Genomic DNA, 22,755 nt, shown 5'->3' on the forward strand with positions numbered 1-22,755 from the left:
TAGGCATCTATTGGGTGCAATCCTGTGGTCAAAAATACTAAAAGAGAAGAGAGTATGATGACTGGGAATTTCATACATAAAAGTGTATGATGACTGGGAATTTCATAAAAGTGAAATCTTGAGGGCACAATTTCAAACAATTCCAATGAGTAGAAAAAATGGGAGGTATCTAAGGAAACCAGGATGGCTTTCTAAAGAACTTTCAACTGAGATAGGATTTAAAAAGGACATGTAGAAAAAAATGGAAATGACAGGAAATCACCAAAGATGAATTCAAACAAAAAACCAGGGAGAAAGTCAGAAAAGCTAAAGCCCACAATAAGTTGGCCAGAGAGGTTAAAAACAACAAAAAAGGCTTTTTTGTTATGTCCATAGGGATGTAATTATACCTCTCTATTCTGTATTGGTTAGACCCACACCTGAAATATTGTGTACATGACAATTCAAGAATGATATTGACAAGCTGGAATGGATCCAGAGGAGGGCAACAAAAATGGTAAGAGGTCTGGAGTTCATGCCCCACAAAGAGAGGCGTAGGGAGCTGGGGATGTTTAGTTTGGAGAAGCATAGGTTAAATTGGGGACATGATAACTACGCTTAAATATTTGAAGCGATGCCATGTCGAAGAGGGAGCAAGCTTGTTTTCTGCTGCCTCAGAGACTTGGACATGGAGTAATGGATTCAAGGTGCAGGAAAAGAAATTTCACCTAAACATTAGGAAGAACTTCCTGACTGTCAGGGCTGTTTGACAGTGGAATTCACTGCCTTGGAGAGTTGTGCAGTCACCTTCTTTGAAGATTTTTAAACAGAGGCTGGATGAACATATGTCGGGAGTGCTTTGATTTTGTGTTTGTGTGTTCCTGCATTGCAGGGGGTTGGACTTGATGGCCCTTATGATTTTATGGGTATTTAAAGAAGAATTAGCCCCAGAATTAGTAAAAATAATGAATGACATACTGGAGTTGGGGGAAAATGCCAGAATCTTGGGAAATGGCATATATTACTCTATTACATAAAACTGGTTCCTCTATTCCCCAACCAAAAGACTTCAGGCCAATCTCTCTTCTAAATGTTGACTACAATTTTTTTACTGCCATTTTAGCTGCTAGACTCCAGAGAATTATTCTTAATTATATAAATCGGGACCCAACAGGTTTCATTAATAACAGATATATGAGAGAGAATATATGAGAGAGGTACTAGACATCATTGAATGGCTAATTGGCTTCCCAAGTTTGCTCTCTTATTTATCATTTACTCTCTTATTTATCAATGTGGAAAAGACCTTTGATAATATCAACTGGGTATTTCTGAAGGAATTACTTCAAGATCTGTGAATAAGAGAAGGCTTTATAGACAAAATATACAACAAACAAAAAGCGCAATGAAAGGTTAACATTTCATTATCTAGCCAATTTGATATTGGGAAAGAAACTAGGTAAGGTTGCCCCCTTCCCCCATTATTATTTAACTCAGTCTTGGAAATATGACTCAACTCAATCAATCAAGGGGATATTTTTGAGGGCAGTAAAACAAGGAGAGCACAATATAAATACAAAGTTTTTGCTGATGACGTTGTTTTGTTTATTGATGAGCCTGTGGGAAAAATTCTCCCAAAATTACAAATGTTGAAAGAGTATGGCAGTCTAGCAGGTTTCAAGCTAAATAAAAATAAATTTAGACTGTTGTCATTAAACTTACCTCAATTTGAAGAAAAAAATGGAGATATCTGGAATACAATCAGAAAAGAGAATTAATTACCTCAGAATTACATTGGGAAAGAAGAATAACCAACTATTCAAACACAATTATGAAAAGAAATAGAAAGAGATTAAACAGGACCTTAATAGATGGGAAAACCTAAATCTATCTTTTCATTGGGGATATCTATAATTAAAATGAACATACTCCCTAAGATGTTACTTCTATTTCAAAACTTACCAAACCTTAGCAATGAAAAAATATTACTAGCATGGAAAAAAGATCTGTGTAACTTTATCTGGCAGGACAAAAAGCCTAGAATCAAATATATTTATATGATATAAATCATTTGTCTTGCTGGATTTTCTGACTTATTATGAGGCATGTGTACTGAGTTATTGTTATTGACTTATTATGAGGCATGTGTTCTGACTTATTATGAGGCATGTGTACTGAGCTGACAAATGAATGGATTACACTAAAGGATCCAAGACTTTTTGACTTGGAAGAATTTGATTTAGATGAAGGCTGGCATGAATATTTGTGGCCTTCTCTTTAAAAAAGTTCAAAACTTTAACAAACATATAATTAGAAATGCTGTTTAAAAAATCTGGGAAAAATACAAATTCAAAATATATGTGGCTCTCCAGAACAGAATCCCTTTAAATAAATCAACATTTTGGAAACGCCAAATGGTTAACATACAAAGTTATTATAAGATGGGAGAATAATAAACCACTTTTAAAGAAAAGAGATGAGATTTTTTTTTCTTACACCAGGAATGTTTTTAGTTTACATATACCCAGTTAGGGAAAGTTTTTCAAGAAGATTATGCAAAATGGGGTCTGGAAAAACAAACAAATCACCTGTTGAAAGAGGTTGGGGACCTCTGAGTTCGACACACACAGAAAACAAAAAAAACTCGTTTTCTTCTAGCTTTCTCCTATGAACAAGGCCTCATCCAACTCTATGATCTGGACAGTTGACTTAAATACTGTGATTATTCCAAATAACTAAATATACTTTCTCTAGCTTTAAAAGGGGCTTGGACGGATTTATGGAGGAGAAGTCGATTGATGGCTACCAATCTTGATCCTCTTTGATCTGAGATTGCAAATGCCTTAACAGTCCAGGTGCTCGGGAGCAACAGCCGCAGAAGGCCATTGCTTTCACATCCTGCATGTGAGCTCCCAATGGCACCTGGTGGGCCACTGCGAGTAGCAGAGAGCTGGACTAGATGGACTGATCCAGCTGGCTTGTTCTTATGTTCTTATGTTCTTATGTTGTGTCAGATCCTGAAGGCATAGTTCAAGGCCTCTTACACAATCAACAACTCAGAGCAGAAATTTTATATAAAATACCCCTCTTCCACTCATCTCTTTGCTGATGGACTGGAAACAGATTGGAGTATACCAGCGAAATCTTTGCCAATTACTTCTTATTGAAGTCAAAGAAAATGATCAGTTGGTAACTTGGCTTGAAGCTGGCTGATAAAAACTGTGCATGGTACATTTAGATTCCTCTGAAATGGCAATAGTATTTCAGTTGCTCTTAATTTTCATATTGCATGTTCTTCCAACTATAAAAGCTGCACCTGGTGTCTTATGTACCATGATAGACCCTAGCAAGGTGAAGTATGACAATTATCAGTTTGGAGACCAAATCATTGGAGCCATGGGTTCATTTCTTGCTAGTCTATTTGGTGAAATATCTTTCAGGCATTATCCCAAAATGAAAATGGAAGAAGAAGACGTGTAAGATAAAACTTATCCCTTTTTAAAATAATACAATTAATAATACATTTTAGATGAAGCCATAATCTTCAAAAATAGCTTATATAACCAATGGCGTAGCTGTCTCAATTTTATTTCAAGATATAATGACTATTGTCTTATTTTAAAAAAATGTTTTTAAACTGTGGTATTTCCTACTCCAGTTTTCTATTGTGTATTCTACTAATTCTTTCAATCATACCTCCCATTATGAGCATGTTTGATTTACTAAAACATCAAACACCCACCCTCCCCTGCTTTAATACAACACTTCTTTGCATCCTTAGGCAGATTTTGGAATATATATGATGATTTATTTTTTTTTAGGTTTGATCCATCTTTTGATGGTTGCTATAAGTTAAGATCCATTCCAATTCCCTGTTATTTCATATTTCCTATTCTGTTTTAAACTATCTGGCCCTTTCCGCACAGGCGGATTATGGCGCCCTGGGGACGGCAAAAACACCGTCCCCATGGAACCATTTGCATAGGGGGTGCAGCTGCTTTGCAGCCGCGCCGCCCTCGCGCCGCCCGACCGGCGCAAAGCCGCCGTTTCCCAACCTCGCTTGGCAAGCGAGGTTTATGGGAAACGGTGGCTTCCAGGCGCCTTCCCTTCCCCCACGACCAGGCGACTTACCTGTCCTGCGGCCCTCCGGCACGTCACCGAGGCCTGGGGACACGCCCCCTTTGCCCTGTGACTCTGGAGCGGTCGTGCAGGGTAGGGGGGCATGTCCCTTGGCCTTGGCGACGTGTTGGAGGGCTGCAGGACCGCTAAGTTGATCTGACGATGGCGCAGCTCTGCGCCGTCGTCTCGGCTGATTCTGGGACTGTTCATGTGAATGGTCCCAGAGGGGTTGGGTCGGCGTGGACTACGCCGATCCGACCCCTTTCACCTCCGTGCGGAAACAGCCAAAGAGAAAGTACAGCCTATACATTAAGATTATCAAAAGTCTTCCAAGAACTGTAGCATATAAAAGATTTTCAAAGAACTCTTTCTCACATATGTGAGGTTGAGAAAGTTTAAACTTGTATCCTTAATATATCTGCAGTCATGAACATAAGAACATAAGAACATAAGAACAAGCCAGCTGGATCAGACCAGAGTCCATCTCTCTGCTACTCGCAGTGGCCCACCAGGTGCCTTTGGGAGTTCACTTGTAGGATGTGAAAGCAATGGCCTTCTGCGGCTGTTGCTCCCGAGCACCTGGACTGTTAAGGCATTTGCAATCTCAGATCAAAGAGGATCAAGATTGGTAGCCATAAAGATGAGCTTTATCATCCATGAGATGAGCAGTGGGAATACACTTTAAAATGTACCAGGAGCACTGAATATTTGTGTCATACCTGATGTGATTCTTCCTTTAGGACTGTTCCAAAGATCTACCAACAGGTTCTGTTCTTGGTATTTGCTGTGAAGGAGATTCGTGAGAACTTACCAACCTCCTCCCAAATGCCAGTCCTGGGCTGTGCATGACGGTTACTTGAATACAAGGATGGCTTCTCCTGAACATCCTGAGACTTCTAACCTGCCAAAATAGGATGGTCTTCCATTTCAAATGAATTTCAAAAGAATCTGATTGCTGTCACTGGGGGGCTTACCTATGAAATATCTGTTGAGATGGCGACTAAGAAATCTACAAGGTGTCTCAGGTAAAAAGATGGGCAAGACCCATGAAGCATTTCAAGTCTCATATCATTATCCCTTATTCTGACCTAGGCCATTGACTGTGAATCAAGAAATGCACAGAATGGAGCCAGTGAGAGGGATGGAAGATTTCCCTACAAATCAAAAGAAAGTTCAAGGTCTCCAGAAAATCACAGAAGTGTTAAAAATATATGCTTAAAAACAGGATTAATAGTTTCCAATTGCCATAATTTAAAATACTGCAGCGTTATGAAAAGACTGTTCTGTGAGCTCTCACTGGTCATTTGTGTGACTGCTATAGGAAACCATGCATGCCAAACTTCCCCAGAGCCTTGGTTTCTATAAAGGAGAGCTAAGTTGAATTACAAGGGCAAACTACCCATGGAAAATGTGCTGCTCCTGTTTGTCCCATCTTCAAATAGGACTTGCCAGAGTCAGGCATGGCTTTAATGTTTTCAAGCCACACAACTAGACCAAAAGTGTAGGGCTCATGGACAGCTTTTTAAAGTTGTCCTAACCCCTGGGGGGGAAGGGAAAAGTCCTTTCAGCCCCCCCCCCCCCCAACTTTATTAATGAGAATTTGACTATCTCTTCTGGCCTTCATTTCCATTCTGAAAAGAGCAAACTATAAACAGCCTAAGCCTGAGTTTTGTGAGAAACAACACAGCTCTTACTCATTTCTGCAGCGAACATCCCTTGCATCGAGAATATGTTTTTACATTAGATCTTATTATTTATATGTGGCAGGCTCACTTTATGATTTCTTATGTACAGAAACACAGAGGGAAAATGCACACAACGTGAGACAATTGTCTCGAGTCTTCATCAGGAAAGATTAAGTGATGAATTATTTGTAGAGTATCTGATTAATAAAACATATGTCTTAAAGGGTCATTCATACTCCTCTTTAGCCACAAGCAAAGGCAAAGGCATCCAGAGGAGACATTACCCAGCAATTTGAGGGAGGTGAAGTAATGTTTACCCTTTTAAAGATAACAGTGCTATTGTGGAAGTCCTGGCCTCTCTCAATGACGTGGCTGGCCTCTACTCGGGCCAGGGCCTTTATGGCTCCGGCGCCGGCCTGAGTGGGTACTCTCCCTCCAGCTGTTGGCGGGCCCTGCGGTGCTTGGTGAGTTCCGCCCAGGGCCTGTAAGACCCGAGTTGATGCCGGGCATTTGGAGAGACCAGCCGCTGAGGGTGCCCCCTGCCCCCTACCCCTGCCCCTCCATTTGCCCCACGCAGCCCAGGTCTCTTATATTATCAGGACCCATTTTATATATATATTGGGGAGGGTTTAAGCAAGGGTTTCGTGGGACGCTGTGCTAGGTATTAACTGTTGTTTTAATTGTATCTATGGTAATTTTTTATGTGATGATTTTGTGTGTGATATTTTATGTTGTTCACCACCCTGAGCCCTTTGGGGATAGGGCGGTATACTAAATTTAATAAATAATAATAACAACAACAACAACAACAACAACAACAACAACAACAACATTCTGTCCATATGTGCTCAAACCCTAGGATCCTGCTATGTTCAATGAGGCTTGCTTCATGCTAAGGGCTGATTGCATTCCAGCCAGTCTTTTTTGGGTATAAGAGATATTTTTAAATACCTTTGGGGCACAGATGGTGTGACAATGTATGTCTAACTAGAATTCAATGCAGGAAAGTGCAAAACAAAGCCCAGGCAAACACAAACTTTACCAAAAAAATATAGCATGAATGTGTTTTCGTTGGGAGCTGCTTTAAGCAATGTTTTTCTGAATCTGCACAGCCAAGTCGCGATTAAAAAGAAGTTACCCACGGAAACTCTAAAGGAGACTAGTGGTATTAGCATGGCTGGGGGAAAACTCCAATGGGCTTTGCTCACTTTCCTAAAACACTGGGTGGCCATGAGCAAGGGTGTGAGTAGGGAGCAGCAGTGACGCGGTGGTTAAGGGCAGGTGCATTCTAATCTGGAGGAACCGGGTTTGATTCCCCGCTCTGCCGCCTGAGCTGTGGAGGCTTATCTGAGAAATTCAGATTAGCACCGTACACTTACACGCCAGCGCTGGGGTGACGGGCTAGTCACAGCTTTTCGGAGCTCTCTTAGCCCCACCCACCTCACAGGGTGTTTGTTGTGAGGGGGGAAGGGCAAGGAGATTGTAAGCCGCTTTGAGTCTCCTACAAGAGAGAAAGGGGGGATATAAATCCAAACTCTTCTTCTTCTTCTTCTTCTTCTTCTTCTTCTTCTTCTTCTTCTTCTTCTTCTTCTTCTTCTTCTTCTTCTTGGATCCATGACACCCCTGGGCAGCGTGTTGGAGACTCCTGGTTTACACATTTAATGGTATGTGTGGAGGAATGCCATTGATACAAGAATTTTTTTTACAGCACATGCTTTCAAACAACTTTGATAATTTGCTTGTGGGTCTACATTGGATTTTCCCACCAACTTTTGAGAAACATTCATTACAATTTAACACTATATCAGCTCTGTGTTGGGACAATGTGTTTTATTTTGTTTAGATGGCTTCCTGTGTATTGACTCCAGTAATGAATATTAAGACCCAGTTGCCTTCCTTCTATCGGATGGTCCCCAGGGAAGAACTGCAGCGCACAGGGATAATCCAGCTCTTCTTGCAATTCCAATGGACGTGGGTGGGGACCATAATGGGAGATTATGACCTAAGAGATAAGTTTCTGCAGACCTTCTTACCTATGCTCTTCCCGAAAAATATCTGTGTAGCCCTCATGGTCAAAATACCAGTAAACATGATGGAATTATGGATAATCTGGAAACCACTATACTATTCTTTAATAAGATTCACAGGTAGTAACGCCAGCTTTATTCATTTTGTAGCTCTCTAATGATAGCGTAGACTCTTCATTTAGTCTTACCCATGCTTTCACCCTCATCAATACTGCCGAATCATGATAAGTCTGAATATCGTGAACACTACATCCACCTCTTTTGTTCTCATCTATCAGATGTACATATTTCACTTTCTTCTTTTCCCCACCCCAGATACACTTTGTCAATTGTTTCTTCCAACTTTTTCTGGGTCAGGGTTTCGTACGTAGCAGAGCAGCTCCCTGCGATCTATCGAAAGTCAGCCCTCAACACACACTGCTCACTGCTCTCTCACCCCCTCTCTGTACTGAAATCCTTTACAGGCCCTGCAATGCTGTAATCACTTGTAGCGAGCAACCAACATAACAAGTGAAAAGTTAAGCCAAAGCAAAGGCATTTTCCCAAAGGGATTCTAATAAAATAGCTATACAATACAATAGGGGAATATTACCAGTTGATAGCTCCCCACAATATAACAGCATGTACCTATCATTTGAGGATATGAGATTTGTTTCTCCTAGAACAAAGTTTGGGTTGGTATAAGACAGATCCGGCTCTACTAGCAGTATTCACAGCAAGCCATATTTGTCCCTCATGGCTAGTAGTCGTCAACCCCGGGCCCACCTCTGTCTCTCATGGCCAAGCTGCAACAGTATGGTTTTTCTAGGAAATACCTAGAGTGAATCGAAATTTAAGTCATGCAAAGCCTACTAAGATACAGTCAATATGTATCTTGTTAGCCAACGCACACAGCCAGCCAGGTCCAAGAGAGAAGTTAAAATCCAGAAGGAACTTAGTATCGGGAATAAGTTTTGGGGGTCAAGTAAACCTTCCTAGAACTATGTTGAGCTAATGTGACAGCTCGAGGTATCTGACAGGAATTCCCCTTTGATTCTCAAAAAACTAATACCTTAAAAATGGTATCTGAGATGTTACTGGACTCACACCTAGTTTTTGTAATGCAAGGAAACATGGCCTGCAAACAGCCTTAACTGGTTTCCAAGAATTTTCCTGAAAAGCAACTATTACCTCTAGCATCCCTTCAGCTGTTCCTCAGACTACGTGCCTAATAATAGCCTTTCCTCTGAGGAATAATCCATAACCGAAGCTATAATACAAGCTACAAAGTAAAGCTGAGGAAAGTGACCATCATGTGAGTAGAACAGAGAAAACAAACTCTTGAAAAAGAGGGATGTGGATCTCTAAACACCAGAAGATTCTGGTAGAAGAAAAAGGATACTAAATAGTTTTGGTATAAATATTTCTAGTGAGAGCCACAGCTTGTTTTCTTTTTTAGTGGACCAGATTAGCCTGGCTGCTCATCTGGCATTTATTTTAAGAAAATTCTGCAGGAAGCTCATAGCTCAATATCACAGTTAGAGAAATGATAATAGCAAACCACCAAAACAAGTGAAAGGCTACTTATTTCTCTTCGTAAGTTGGCCCTTGTGGTTCAAGCCAGGCTTCACAACAATTATGTAGCATTTGGGGGAAAAAATGAAAGCTGTTAACCCAGCGCCGGAGGCCAAAATGGCAAAGATCTCCACAGCCACCATGTATTTGCCCTTGGTACTCAGATAAGAGGGAACAAAGGACAGCCAAACACTGCAAAAGACCAGCATGCTGAAAAGCTGGCGAACTTCATTTCATTGAAAGACCCATAACCTCCTGGCTAGGAAAGCTACAGTGAAGCTGACCATAGCCAGAAGTCCCAGGTACCCCAGGACGCTATAAAACATGACGACCGACCCTTCATTGCATCCTATGATGATTTCTTCCGAGAGAGAATGCATGTCAACCTCTGGGAATGGGGGAGAAGTACAAAGCCACAAAGTACAAAGGATGGCCTGAATGAGGGAGCAACAAAGAATCGAGTTTGTGAGCCTCCTCCCCACCCATTTCCTCTCATAGCCTCCACCCCTGGCTTAGCACTATGAACGCTTACAACCACAGTGGGCCGCTTTTGCCAACACACAAGAAATTGTCACCGAGAAAGAGATGGCATAAGCAGTTTGTCGTAAGCAGCAAGTCACTCAATGAGGGCCTGCCCATGAATAGCAGGGAAGAAAGAAAGCCGAGCAGGAGGGAGATCAGCAGAGAGTAACTGAGGTCCCGATTGTTGGCTTTGACGATGGGCGTGTCCTTGTTTTTGATGAAAATTCCCAGCACCAAAGATGTCATCAGAGAAAAGGACAGTGCCAAGAACACTAAAGCGATCCCTAAAGGTTCTGAGAAAGAGAGGAAGTTCAGAGGTTTGGGACGGCATTGGTCTCTGTTCACATCGGGATACTGATCTTCTGGGCATTTGAAACAGTCGTCCATATCTGAAAGAGAGAACATATGACTTTCAAAGATGTCAATCATGAAGTTTCTTTTCATGCTCCCAGATGTTCCAAATGAAGCAATACATTTTTTTACATTGTTTATAACTGTCCGTCCCCTCCATTTTATCCAAACCCCCAATGTGGTATGTTAGGATGAATGTATGTGACTGCTCCAAGGCTATCCAGCGAGCTTCCATAGAATTTATCCAATTGCAGACGTACACTCTAATCACTGCACAAAAAACTGTTGATGATTTCTCCTAGATAACTAGATGAAGACCCTTTTAATATGCAAGCTATCAGCTCCTCTAAGCTATCAGCTCCTCTAAGCTCCTCTAAACTTCAGAGTTTCATAGGGAAGGTGCTCAACAAGATCCCCCTTTTAAAAAAGTCCCTGCAGGTTCTCCTTGAACACGGATAGCTTATCATTACACAGTGGAGATGCTGGCGTGGTGATGGCAGCCACTGCTCCAAAGCAAGTTTTTGCAGGTCTGCAAGCTCAGCTGGACAGAAGTCCCATCTGCTTTCCGAAAACACTGGGTGGGGGGCTGAAAAAGGTGCTGGCAGTGGCTGCCCCCCAGGGCACCCCGTGTTTTTTTGGGGGGGGGATTCCTGCCACCATGGGCTCCAATGGTGTGGATTTCCCAATGAGTATGGCTCCCTAGCATTCATGGAGTCTCCTGGCCTGAACAAAAACTCTGTAACATATACATTTAATATTTAATATTTGCACCTGTTCACTGAATATTCACTGTGAATGAAGCTACTGGCCACCTGTAGTGCAGCGAAGCAACAGCCCAAGGCTTACCTGGGAGCTGCCTTTGTGTCCACATAGCAGGGAGCAGGTGCAGAAAAACACCCTCAGCTCCCAGCCTTGTTTTGCTCGCCACCCGTTCCCCCACCCGCTCGCCACCCGTTCACTTGCATATAAGTCGAGGGGGGCTCTTTTCAGCACAAAAAAGTAGACTTATACATGAGTATATAAGGTACCATTCTGTGAAATTCTGTGTATTTTTTGCCATCACTTTTTGCCATCACTTTCCTAGTTCTGTTGAAGAACTCAAGAGGCAGTAAAAAAGAATAATGATAGATGTTACCCAATGTTTCATGAGAGAAGGCTTGATATCACCTACCCTTCTGGTCAGAAATCTTCCCTTCTGGACATGGAACACAATTGTAGCAACAGAACTGCTCACCCTCCTTCTTCTGTTTGTAGTAGCCTGGATGGCAGTTGTCATTACACACAGCCAGGGGCATTACCTAGTCATAAAATTAAAAGAAAATGTGTGACTTCTTCGTCTTCATGAAAAGTCTACAAGCTTTCTTCTCTTCCGGTCCAAGAGGAGCTGAAGGTCAGAGAAGTGCAGAGAAATTTTATACAGATCTTCTTATTTTAATATATATATATATTCTTTGCCTTAAAAGTAATAATTTCCTATTTTTATTGTTTTTCATTGATGTCAATGGTAAACAGATTTTAACCTTGACGTTTTATTTCGTTTATGGTTTCAAATCAGTTGGAGCTGAACTCTCACTGAAGAGAAATTTCTTCTTAAAGTTCAATATTCATTAAAATCCACCGTTAACAACTGAGCCCTGCAATAACTCACGGATCATAAAAACAGATAATTAAAGCCTGACAATAACATTTTCTGAATCCAAAATGATATTAAAAAGATCAATCCCTTAATCTAATATCACAACCGCTTGCCCTTTATCATCACTATACTCTAGCTGTAGACCAGGGGTAGGGAACCTTTAACACTCAAAGAGCCATTTGGACCCGTTTTCCACGGGAAAAGAAACACTTGGAGCCGCAAATAAATTTTGACATTTAAAATAAAGATAACACTGTATATATTGGGTTTTTTTACCTTTTACTCCGCTCATTCTGAGAAGTGCATGGATGCGTCCGTCCTGCTGCCTGCAGGGCGGGCAAGGATGGGGCCAGCGGCTCGGCCTCGCCGGCCGCCGGGAAAGTGCCCGCCCTGCTCAAACGGGGCGGGCGAGAGGGGAAGTCCGGGAAGCCCGGCCGCGGGCAATTAGTGCGCCCGCCCTGCTGCCTGCAGGGCGGACAAGGATGAAGCTGGCGGCTCGGCCTCACCGGCCGCCGGGAAAGCGCCTGCCCCGGCCTTCAATAGGGCGTGGGCCAGAGGGGAAGTCCATGGCGCAGCCCAGCCGGGCCACCGGTACTCAGTGCGCCCGGCCTCCGCCGCTTGCAGGGCAGGCAATGATGAAGCCAGTGGCTCGGGCCTTACCGGCCGCCAGGAAAGCGCCCGCCCCACTCCAATGGGGCGGGGGAGAGCGCAGCCACGCTGCACGGCCCAGCCGGGCGTGGGCAGTTGGTGCACTCAGCCATGCCACCTGCAGGGCAGGCAAGGATGGGCCGGGCGGCTCAGCTCATGGAGCCGCAGTGCAAGGGCAGAAGAACCTCCTGGGCGCGTGCTCTCGAGTTTAGGTTCCCTACCCCTGCTGTAGACACAGTTTCTCTACCAGCCAGAGCCTGTGCATTGCAGACATTGATGGTGCAGGGAGAAAGTTCCTTCTAAACAAGGGTTAGGGACGAGATCCAGTTTGGATAGCCCAAGCTGCCCTCACCTCACGAGATACGGAAAAGCTCGAATTCTGTGAAACTAAGCAGGAGACCAATGCATGAAGTTGAGGGTTGCTTTCCAGAGGCAGGAAACGGTAGGCTCTCACCTCTGCTCATCTCTTTAGTTTTAAAATGCTACAGGGTCTGCATAAGCCAACTGTGACTTGATGACAATGCTACATGCCCAATGGATAAGTTCATTTAGCTGTAGAGAGGCGTGAGCTAGGCTAGAGTGTGCCCCGTGTACACTCCGGCTTTTTTTTTCGCCCTCTGGCAGCCCCTGGGCTTCTCAGGCCCCCCTCTCAGCAGTGCTCCTCATTCCACCTTTTGGAAAGGAGAGGGTCGAAAGAGGTGCTCAGCTTGCATTGCCTGGACCTGGTGGAAACCAGCATTTTTCAGCAGCCCCTGGGAAATGTAGTTTCCACCTGGCCCAGGCAATGCAGGCAGGCTTCTTCTCTGGGATGTTCCATTCCTAAAAATAAGTGAGGGGGTGCGCCGTGGGGGGGTGCACCATGTGGGGGGGGGTGCCGCGGGAAGGGGTGGGGGGTACTGCGAGGGGAGCCGAGGGGGCTGGGGAAGTTTTTTCCACCCCCATGTGACCAGAATCGGCACGCATGGTGTACGCGCACCCCCCGCACTCTGGTGGCTTCGTCACTGTTTAGCTGCCTTTACCATTCCTTAATGCATACTTTTTTCCTACTGCCTGCTGCAATCACAGCTTCCTGTTGGCTACATCTTTCCTCTCCTCCAGGTTCCAGGGTTCCAGCTACCTCCCCTCCAGGTTCCAGTTGCCACCTGGTTTCGTGTAAAGTTTTACTTCTTCCTCTAAAAGCTTTCTAATATTTTTGTGGATCTCTATAGTATTGGGGACACCTGATGTCTGCCCCCTCTGCTCTGTGCATTAAATGCAGTGTTTCCATTTCACTCTCCCCTTCCTTTTTGTACAGCTTTGGCGTTAAACATACACTAGAGAGCCTGATAAATGATGGTTTGCATTTCTACTTGGTAACCCTCGATCTCAGTCCCACCTGATTGGAACAAGTGCTAGCTGGGCCTGTGATGGCCTCCACTTTAACACTCAACTCACTACCTGGTGAAGCCTGTGGATCCAGCGTGCCTCTACTTTGGACTCTTGAGAAGGATTGATTGGGAAAAGTCACCTAGTTTATAATATCCAAACCTAGCTGCTAGTTCTCCATTTTCACTAAAACACAATCTTAGATCCCTAAAGCACTGTTGTTAAAATGAGATAATTTTCAGGAAGGGGTGCATCTAAAAAGAAAGAGAGAAATGTTGATTTTATATTACCGATAAAAAAAGAACGCGGCTGTCTTTTTTTTTCTAACATCCCTTCTAATACCAGGATGTCAAACTCTGGTCCCTCCAGATATTCATGGATGATGGTACATTCCAATCTAGGGGAAAAAATATAAAATCTTTAGGGATGTTTTAAAAAGATCTATTTTTGTATCTTTTGGTGTTCCTACAGTTCGTGAGATGACAAGCATTGCAAACCCAAACATATTTTTTTTTTTTTTCCCGTTTGTTGCGCTGGAACTCGCCTGCCTGATTGTGGCACTTTCTGCATGGACCAATAAATGTGGTTAATATGGACCTGCCCCTTCAGACAGCTGGCTGTCCAATGGACAATGGTAGATTTGGTACAGTGGCCAAAATGGAACATCTTTAGGACATTATAAAAAGATTCCATTTTGGCATTTTGTGTTCCCACAGCCCTTGAGAAGACAAGCATTGCAAACCAAAACAGATCTTTTTTTTTCTTGCATGCTGCCCAGAGCTCTTCTCAGTTCCACAGGGGTGCCCGCCGTTTTGTTTGTTGCTGCAGATTCTCCATGAAAATTCCCCACGGAGTTTTCCTCTGCTTTCGCTGTAAAAAGTAGATGAATAAAGGGTTTTTTTCCCCTCACAGTGATCCTACTTACTTGTTAATATTTGTTTTTTACTTTTGTTTTCAGGCTTTGATGTTTGCAAAAGTGCCATGGCAACATGATTAGAGTAGTTTGCAATATGTGCATACTTGTGTCACCGTAGTTCTATAGATATCCCCCTCAAAACAAAACAAAGGAAAAATGATGCGTGTATGTTTGCTAGTCATAACAAATTTTCTTAATATAGCACTCTTTTACAATGAAATTGTGCAAGAAAGAGCTGCAAGCTGAGAGGGAATCGCCATGGAAAATGTCCTGCAGCACACAAATTGGCAGCCATGAGCGACAGGAAAGAAAGTGTATAGGGTTTGAGTAGGAAAAATGAAGAATTTCCTGCATCTCTGATGTTTGCCCAGTAGACAGGAATCATCTCTAACCCAAGTTCTGGGGAAAAGATTGCTAATTTATGGATTTTTAAAAAACCTGGGCTGAGAGGAACATAATAAGTAAACTCATTTTGGGAAAAAGTTCTTCCCCAAAATCCTTTTTATAACATCCCACAAACATTGTATCTGGGCTGTGAGGAATCCCTCTATGATTCTGTAAGGGAATCGTGAGTTCATGACCATCTGGAGGGCCAGAGTTTGACACCCCTGCTCTAATATAGTTCTAAATAGTTCATTCCATTCCTAACCTTCAAACTAATCTATTAAAAATACCGCATATTATTTTGGGATATTGACTTAAGGTTCGAGACTTAACATATTGCTGGAATTGAATGTTATCACACATTAAGATAGCCACGTCAAAGAGACTTCATGGGATGTAAAAAAAAATACCTGCCAGGGTTGAGGATGTGGAAAATCCACTCTTCCTCTGTCTTCCTTTAATCCCAGTTTTCCCCTGTACCCATAAACCTTATGTAAAGCATGTGCTATGGCATACACTGCATTGTAGACACTGTAGCTGAAGCTGGTCATACTTGTTTCAAAGAAAATTCCAGGTAAGCTCTCCAGTTTCTCTTCCCCTGTACAAATATCACTGCTTTTCAGCGTCTCAGAGGAGTCATCAAACAAACAGTTGAAAGCCTGTTCCCAGAAGAGTCTGAGAAAACCATCCCCATTCGGTGAATTAGGTTGCAGGAACCGAAGGAATTTTGGAAACTCCGTGATTTCCTTTGAGTGAACGGCAAAAGATAAGGCCCCGTGGAAGACACTGATATCCAAACCTCTATGCAGTGACAGGGACGAGAATTCCCAGTGAACTGTCATAATCCACACCTTAGCTAAGGATGCTTCTGGAATGTCTTCATAGATTGAATTAATGAACAGCATAAATTGAAAATGTACAGTTGTTTTACGGTCTGCATTTACAATAAATGCTTTTGCTGTGGATCTTATTAAAGAATAGTACAGTGGTTTCCAGATTATCCATAATTCCATCGTATTTACAACGTAGTTTAATAATGGTATTTTGACCATGAGGGCTACACAGATATTTTTCTCGGAAAGCATAGGTAAGAAGGTCTGCAGAAACTTATCTCCCAGGTCATAATCTCCAGTTACGGTCCCAATCCAGGTCCACTGGAAATGCAAGAGGAGCTGGACCATCCCTGTGAACTGCAGTTCTTCTCTGGGGACCATCCGATAGAAGGAAGGCAACTGGGTTTGAATATTCATTACTGGGGTGAATACACAGGAAGCGACCTACACAAAATAAAATACATTATTCCAAGAAAGAGCTGACATGGTGCTAAATTGTAATGAAAGGTACCCAAAAGTTGGTGGGAAAATCTAATTTCAACCTACAAGAATATTATCAAAGTGTTTTGAAAGAATGTGCTATAAAAGCATTCTTGTATCAATGGCATTCCTCCCCATACCATTAAACTTGTAAACCAGGGGTCTCCAACATGGAGCGCAGGGGTGTCATGGATCCCACTGACACCACTGCTGATTCACACCAAATGTTTTAGGAAAGCCGATGAAACCAAATGTAGCTTCTTCCCAGCAAGGCTACCGCTTGGTCCTTGGAGTTTTGATTGGCTGCATACATTCATTCAAGGCGGCATTGCTTAGCAGCTGCCGCCGCAACACCAGCAAGAAAAAACTTTGAAGCAATACCTTCATTTGAAAAGCTGAGTTTCCACCTGAAATGTCATCTCGTGATTGGCCCTTCCCCCACAAACCTTTTAAAACATTTTGAGTCAGGAAATAAAATGTTTCCTCCACGGAGTTCTGCATGGTTTTTTTTTACCCCCAACCATTTCGTTAGCAGCCTCACATCGTTCCAAATGACTCCCCATCTAAACCAATTCTCCAGTTGAAACTTTCTGAAAAGTTCTTCAGTTCCTTTTCAATCTGTTGACTATGTTTTCCACGCTTCTCGACTTTCCCTGAACTTCCTCCTCTGCGCCATTTTCCCAGCTTATTCTCTGTTCCGCCTTGCTTGTTTATTTGCTCATTTCTGATTTTTTTTTAATTTTGGAGAGTATTTTTTAAGTTGGAGGGGGTAATCTTCAAGGCACTGAATATAGGCAAAAAAGAGAATTGCTCCAGTGAGCTTTGAGGCATTTAAGCATCAATTCAACACGGAACTCAAAACAAAACAAAAGGTAAAACTCATGTAATGGTGGCCAGAAATCATGTCATGGGAGTGACTATGGACATATGTCCCCACTAGACCTCTGCGTTTGGCAGAGGCCAATTTAATGGTAGTCCCTGGCCCCTCAATGATGTGGCTGGCCTCCACTTAGGCCAGGACCTTTACAGCCCCGGCCCCGGCCTGGTGGAACACTCTTCCTCCAGCTGTCCGGGCCCTGCGGGATCTTGGTGATTTCCGCAGGGCCTGTAAGACGGAGTTGTTCCGCCGGGCTTTTGGAGTGTCCAGCCGCTGAAAGTGCCCCCTCCCCCCTTTCATCCCCACAGAACTTTGGGTCCATTATCATCTACAGGACCCACCCTCTCTTCTCTCCGCTTGGGAGGGTTTAAGAAGGATTTTAGCGGGCATTGTTATGTATTAATTGCTGCATTTTAACTTATATTATTGAAAGATTCTTGTATTTGATTTTATGTCTATTTGTATTTGAACTTTATGTTGTTCACCGCCCAGAGCCCTTGAAAAATAAATAAAATAAATAAAAATTCATTGTGCTAAGGTGGGGGAGGGGGGATTTAAAAAATTTTCCGAATGTTTTCATTCATTTGTGTGGAAAGGGTTACTGTTAGAATTCTGTATAGGCACGTTCCCTGAAATTTTGGGGTTGGCTCTGTCTTCTGGGGCTATGCCTCTTAAATAAGGTGACCAGATGGTCACCTTGTGAACCTGGGACGGCGGTAGGCGGTTGCACACGCGCACAGCCGCAGGAGCGTACTGCCTTCTGGGGCGCTGCCGTTTCCTGCCCTGTCACAGGGCGGGAAATGGCAGCACCCCAGAAGGCCGTGCTCCTGCGGCCACACGCGCGGGAGGCTGCCGCACTGCCTTGCACCGCAGAAGGCAGTGTGGCAGCCTCCCAAAAATTGGGAAAATGGAAAGAACCCGTGGGACGCGGAACAAATTGTGCGAAGGCGGGACTGTCCCGCCAAAAGCGGGATGGCTGGTCAGCCTACTCTTAAAGCCACTCACACGATGAAAAATGTTGGGGACCCATAAAAGATTCATCACTGTTACCTAAATGTTGGTTTTGGGGCACAATTCTGTTATTTGTGAGATGTCCTATATTGATGGAAGGGAGGCTTAAAGAGCGGCCCTGAATCAGTGGGGACCACCAATGCTGCCCGGGATGGGCACTGCAAAGAGGCCCCGCCATGCCTCCCCTTAGAAGGGCAGAAGGCAGGTGGTGGCCAGGCCCACTATGGACGTCAGCGTCATCAGGAGGGGTGGCCAGGAGCCTATATGAGGCTTCGACCCAGCCCTTTGGCCCCTCCCTGGAGCAGAGTGGCAGCGAGTTTAACTTGGGTGAGTGGAAAAGTTCTGGGCCCCTCTTCCAACCCCAGCCATGTGGGTGGGCCTTCAGGCCGCCCTGGCTTTCCTGGGAGGGGAAGCGGAGTGCGGAGAGTGGAGCGGCAGGGACCTAGCTGGTCGATACTGGGTCACCTGGTGGAGCAGCGTTTTCCCCTACGGCCGCTCCAGAGGGCCAGCCTGCCTTCCCTCGCCTCCTCCCCTGCTTGGGCGGCCTCCTGCAGGCCGCAGGAGCCCGGACGTCCACTCCGGAGGCGGCCAGAGGGCCAGGCCGCCGGAGGGCCAGGCCGCCCCCTGGATTCGCCCCATGGGACGGGTGTGCCTGCTTCGTCGAGCGGTGATTGGTGGGCTTAAGGTTGTGGGCCAGACATTCCGCCCACCCGCCGGAGACTCGGAGATCTGTGGAAAATTGGCTAATCCAGCCCCAGCCTCCTGCCGGCTGCATAGCTTCAGCGGAGCGTGGGGGGGGGAGGGTAGCTGGCTGCATTCTTTACCAGGGGTGGTGGTTAAATCCCACCACAGCCTCCAGTGGGCAGTGTGGCCGCAGTGGAGCTTTGGCCGGTAGGCAGCTGGCTGCGTTTTTAACTTGGAGGAAGGGCAGAAGATCCAGCCATCTGCAAGTAACTATTTTTTTGTATTGTCTAAGGCTTTCACGGCCGGATTCAACTGGTTCTGGTGGGGTGTATCTTCAGAGGTGTATCACAGAGGGAAGTCTGTTTCACACTGTGTCTAAGTGAGAAGGGAAAGTTTTTTTCCCTTTCCCTTCTCACTTAGACACAGTGTGAAACAGACTTTTCTCTGTGATACACCTCTGAAGATGCCAGCCACAGATGCAGGCAAAACTTTAGGAACAAAATCCACCAGATCACAGCCAAACAGCCTGGAAAACCCACCAGAATCAGCTAACTAGTTTTTGCTTGGTTTGGTTTTGTGGACCTCGAAGGCTACTTAAATATTAAGACATTGAATTGCACCTAACCTGTATGGTCCAGGCTAGCCTGATCTCATCTCTGAAGCTAAGCAGGGTCAGTCCTGGTTAATTTTTAGATGGGGGACCACCAAGGATTCTCGAGGTGGCTTCCCAAGGAATGCAACCACAGACCACTTCAGTTAATCTCTTACCTTGGAAACTGCAGGGCACTTTGGCACATGCAGAATAAATACTCGATTGTGTGGGAGTGGACTTTGCTGTTTCCAGCATCCCCCCCCCCCCCCTTTTTCCATTCAGTTAGATTTTCTTCTCTGGTCAGAAGAAGGCAACCTTAGTCGTGTTTGCTGAGACAGGTTTAGGCCAGCAATAACCTCCTCCTCCTGGGCATAACTTCCTCCTCCTGGGCATTCCTCCTCCTGGAGGAGTAGCAGCAGAAGAGACTTGGCCAGGAAAAGCAGAGTGACCTGCTGGTGTTCATTTTGGAGGGCTTTTCTCAAAGCCACAGCTTTTAAAACAGTGTATTTTAACAGGGGTTATCTCTTTTTCTCCTTGTAAGGCTGCTGAATCTGGAAGGTGGGGCTTAACAGGGGTTAACAGAGTTCATCTCTTGTTCCTCTTTGTCCTAAGAGGTGGGGCTTTTGTCCTGAAAGGTGGGGCTTTAGTTCAGTCTCTGTAAGCAGCGGCGCGCGCCTAGCGGCGCGCGCAATTTTAATTTCAATTTTAATTTAATTTTTTAAAAAAAAATTAATAAGGACATATTTGACAGATAGTACGTACAGATAGCTCCAGGGGGGCAGTGACTAAAAGCTTAATATTTAAATATCTAAACAAATCAGATATGAAGGCAGAAAGCCAGCAGGGGGATGGGGGCTTTCCAGTGTTTTGCACTGAGTGTCACATGTATGACTATCTGCCACTAGGACAGAAGTCGTGGGTGTGCCCTCGCTGCAATGAGCTCCTGGCACTCAAGGAACGTGTGCGTTCTCTTGAAGCCAAGGTGGCAAACCTGGAGAAGCTGAAAGAGGCAGAGAGGGTGACAGACGAGGCTTTCAGGGACCTAACAGCCGGGTCCCACTCCCAAGGTGACATCTCTTCAGATGTCATGGAGAATGAAGGCCTTGGGGATGGAGGGTGCCAGTCTGAGGTGGGGGAAGATGCTCCCTTAGATGGGATCCCTTCCTTAACTGGTGATCAGCTATCCTCTCGCACTGAGGATACCCCTCGGGGAGGTGGGGGGCTCCTTGTAGTGGGTGATTCGATCATTAGAAATGTAGAGAGTTGGGTTTGTGAGAGGCGTGATGACCGCATGGTGACTTGCCTGCCTGGTGCGAAGGTTGCGGATGTCACGCTTCGTCTAGATAGGCTTTTAGACAGTGCTGGGGTGGAGACAGCAGTTGTGGTCCATATTGGCACCAACGACATTGGGAAATGTAGCCGGGAGGTTCTGGAAGCTAAATTTAGGCTGCTAGGAAACAGGTTGAAGTCCAGGACCTCCAAGGTGGCATTCTCAGAAATGCTACCCGTTCCACGCGCAGGGCGAGCTAGGCAAGCGGAGATACAGGGTCTCAATGCGTGGATGAGAAGGTGGTGTAAGGCAGAGGGTTTCAGATTTGTCAGGAACTGGGGAACCTTTTGGGACAAGGTAGGCCTGTACAAACGGGACGGGCTTCATCTTAACCAAAGAGGAACCAGGCTGCTGGCGCTCAACATTAAAAAGGTGGCAGAACAGCTTTTAAACTGATCACTGGGGGAAAGCCGACAGGAGCTGAGGTGACTTCGGTTCGGAATACAGTATCTATGGGGATGCAGACAGAGAGGGAGGTTTTTCTAAATCAACCACATACAAGCGAGGAGCATAGCAATGTGCATGTGACAAGGGATAGTGTCTACAAAAGACTTGAGGGTAAAGCACATAAATCCCAGGTTAAGGACAGAGACAGGGTATACAGGTGTCTCTATGCTAATAGTAGAAGCATTCGACCTAAAATGGGGGAGCTAGAGTACAGAGTTTTGAAGGAGGACTTTGATATAGTGGGCATTACAGAGACATGGTGGAATGAGGAGAACCAGTGGGATGCTGTTATACCAGGCTACAGGCTCTATAGGAAGGATAGGACAGGGCGCATTGGGGGTGGAGTTGCCCTTTACATCAAAGAGAGCATAGTATCACATAAAATAGACAATGCAAGGGGAGCTGGTTCCCCTACAGAATCACTGTGGATATCAATACCAGGTGTGAAGGACAGTTTAATATTAGGAATATATTATCGTCCCCCAGACCAAAGTGCACAAGAGGATTCTGAGATGGAAAAAGAAATTAGAGAGGCCAACAAAAACAAAAATGTAGTGATAATGGGTGATTTTAACTATCCCCATATAAACTGGAAAAATGCATGTTCAGGTCATAGTAAGGAGAGAGCATTCCTGGATATGCTAAATGACTGTGGCTTAGAGCAGATGGTTGTGGAACCAACCAGGGGAGAGGTGATCCTAGATCTAATTCTATGTGGGACCCAGGACCTGGTGCAGGAAGTCAGTGTTGTTGAGCCGATAGGGAACAGCGACCACAATGCTGTCAGATTCAGTATCTCAGCATGCGAACAAGTGGCAACTACTAATGTAGTTACATTCGCCTTCAGAAAGGGAAATTTCTCAAAGATGAGGGGGATAGTGCGCAGGAAGCTGAAAGGGAAAATCAAGAGAGTCAAAACTGTCCAGGATGCTTGGAGGTTATTTAAAAACACAGTAATCAAAGCTCAGCTGGAATGTGTTCCACAGGTTAGAAAAGGCAGCACCCAGTCCAAAAGAAAGCCACCATGGTTAACAAGAGAGGTCGAGGAAATTATCAGAAAAAAGAAAATGTCTTTTAGAAAATGGAAGTCCAGTTTGGCTGATGAAGAATATGAGAGGGAACACAAATGGTGGCAAAAGAGAAGCAAGTTAGCTGTAAGGGAGGCTAAAAAAGATTATGAGGAACGCATGGCTGCGAACATCAAGACCAGCAACAAACAGTTCTTCAAGTACATCAAAAGCAGGAAGCCAGCAAGGGAAGCGGTAGGCCCGTTAGATGACAAAGGAACAAAGGGTGTGCTAAAAGATGGCAGGGA

This window comes from Sphaerodactylus townsendi, linkage group LG11 (assembly GCF_021028975.2).
Source record: "Sphaerodactylus townsendi isolate TG3544 linkage group LG11, MPM_Stown_v2.3, whole genome shotgun sequence".
Taxonomy (NCBI): domain Eukaryota; kingdom Metazoa; phylum Chordata; class Lepidosauria; order Squamata; family Sphaerodactylidae; genus Sphaerodactylus; species Sphaerodactylus townsendi.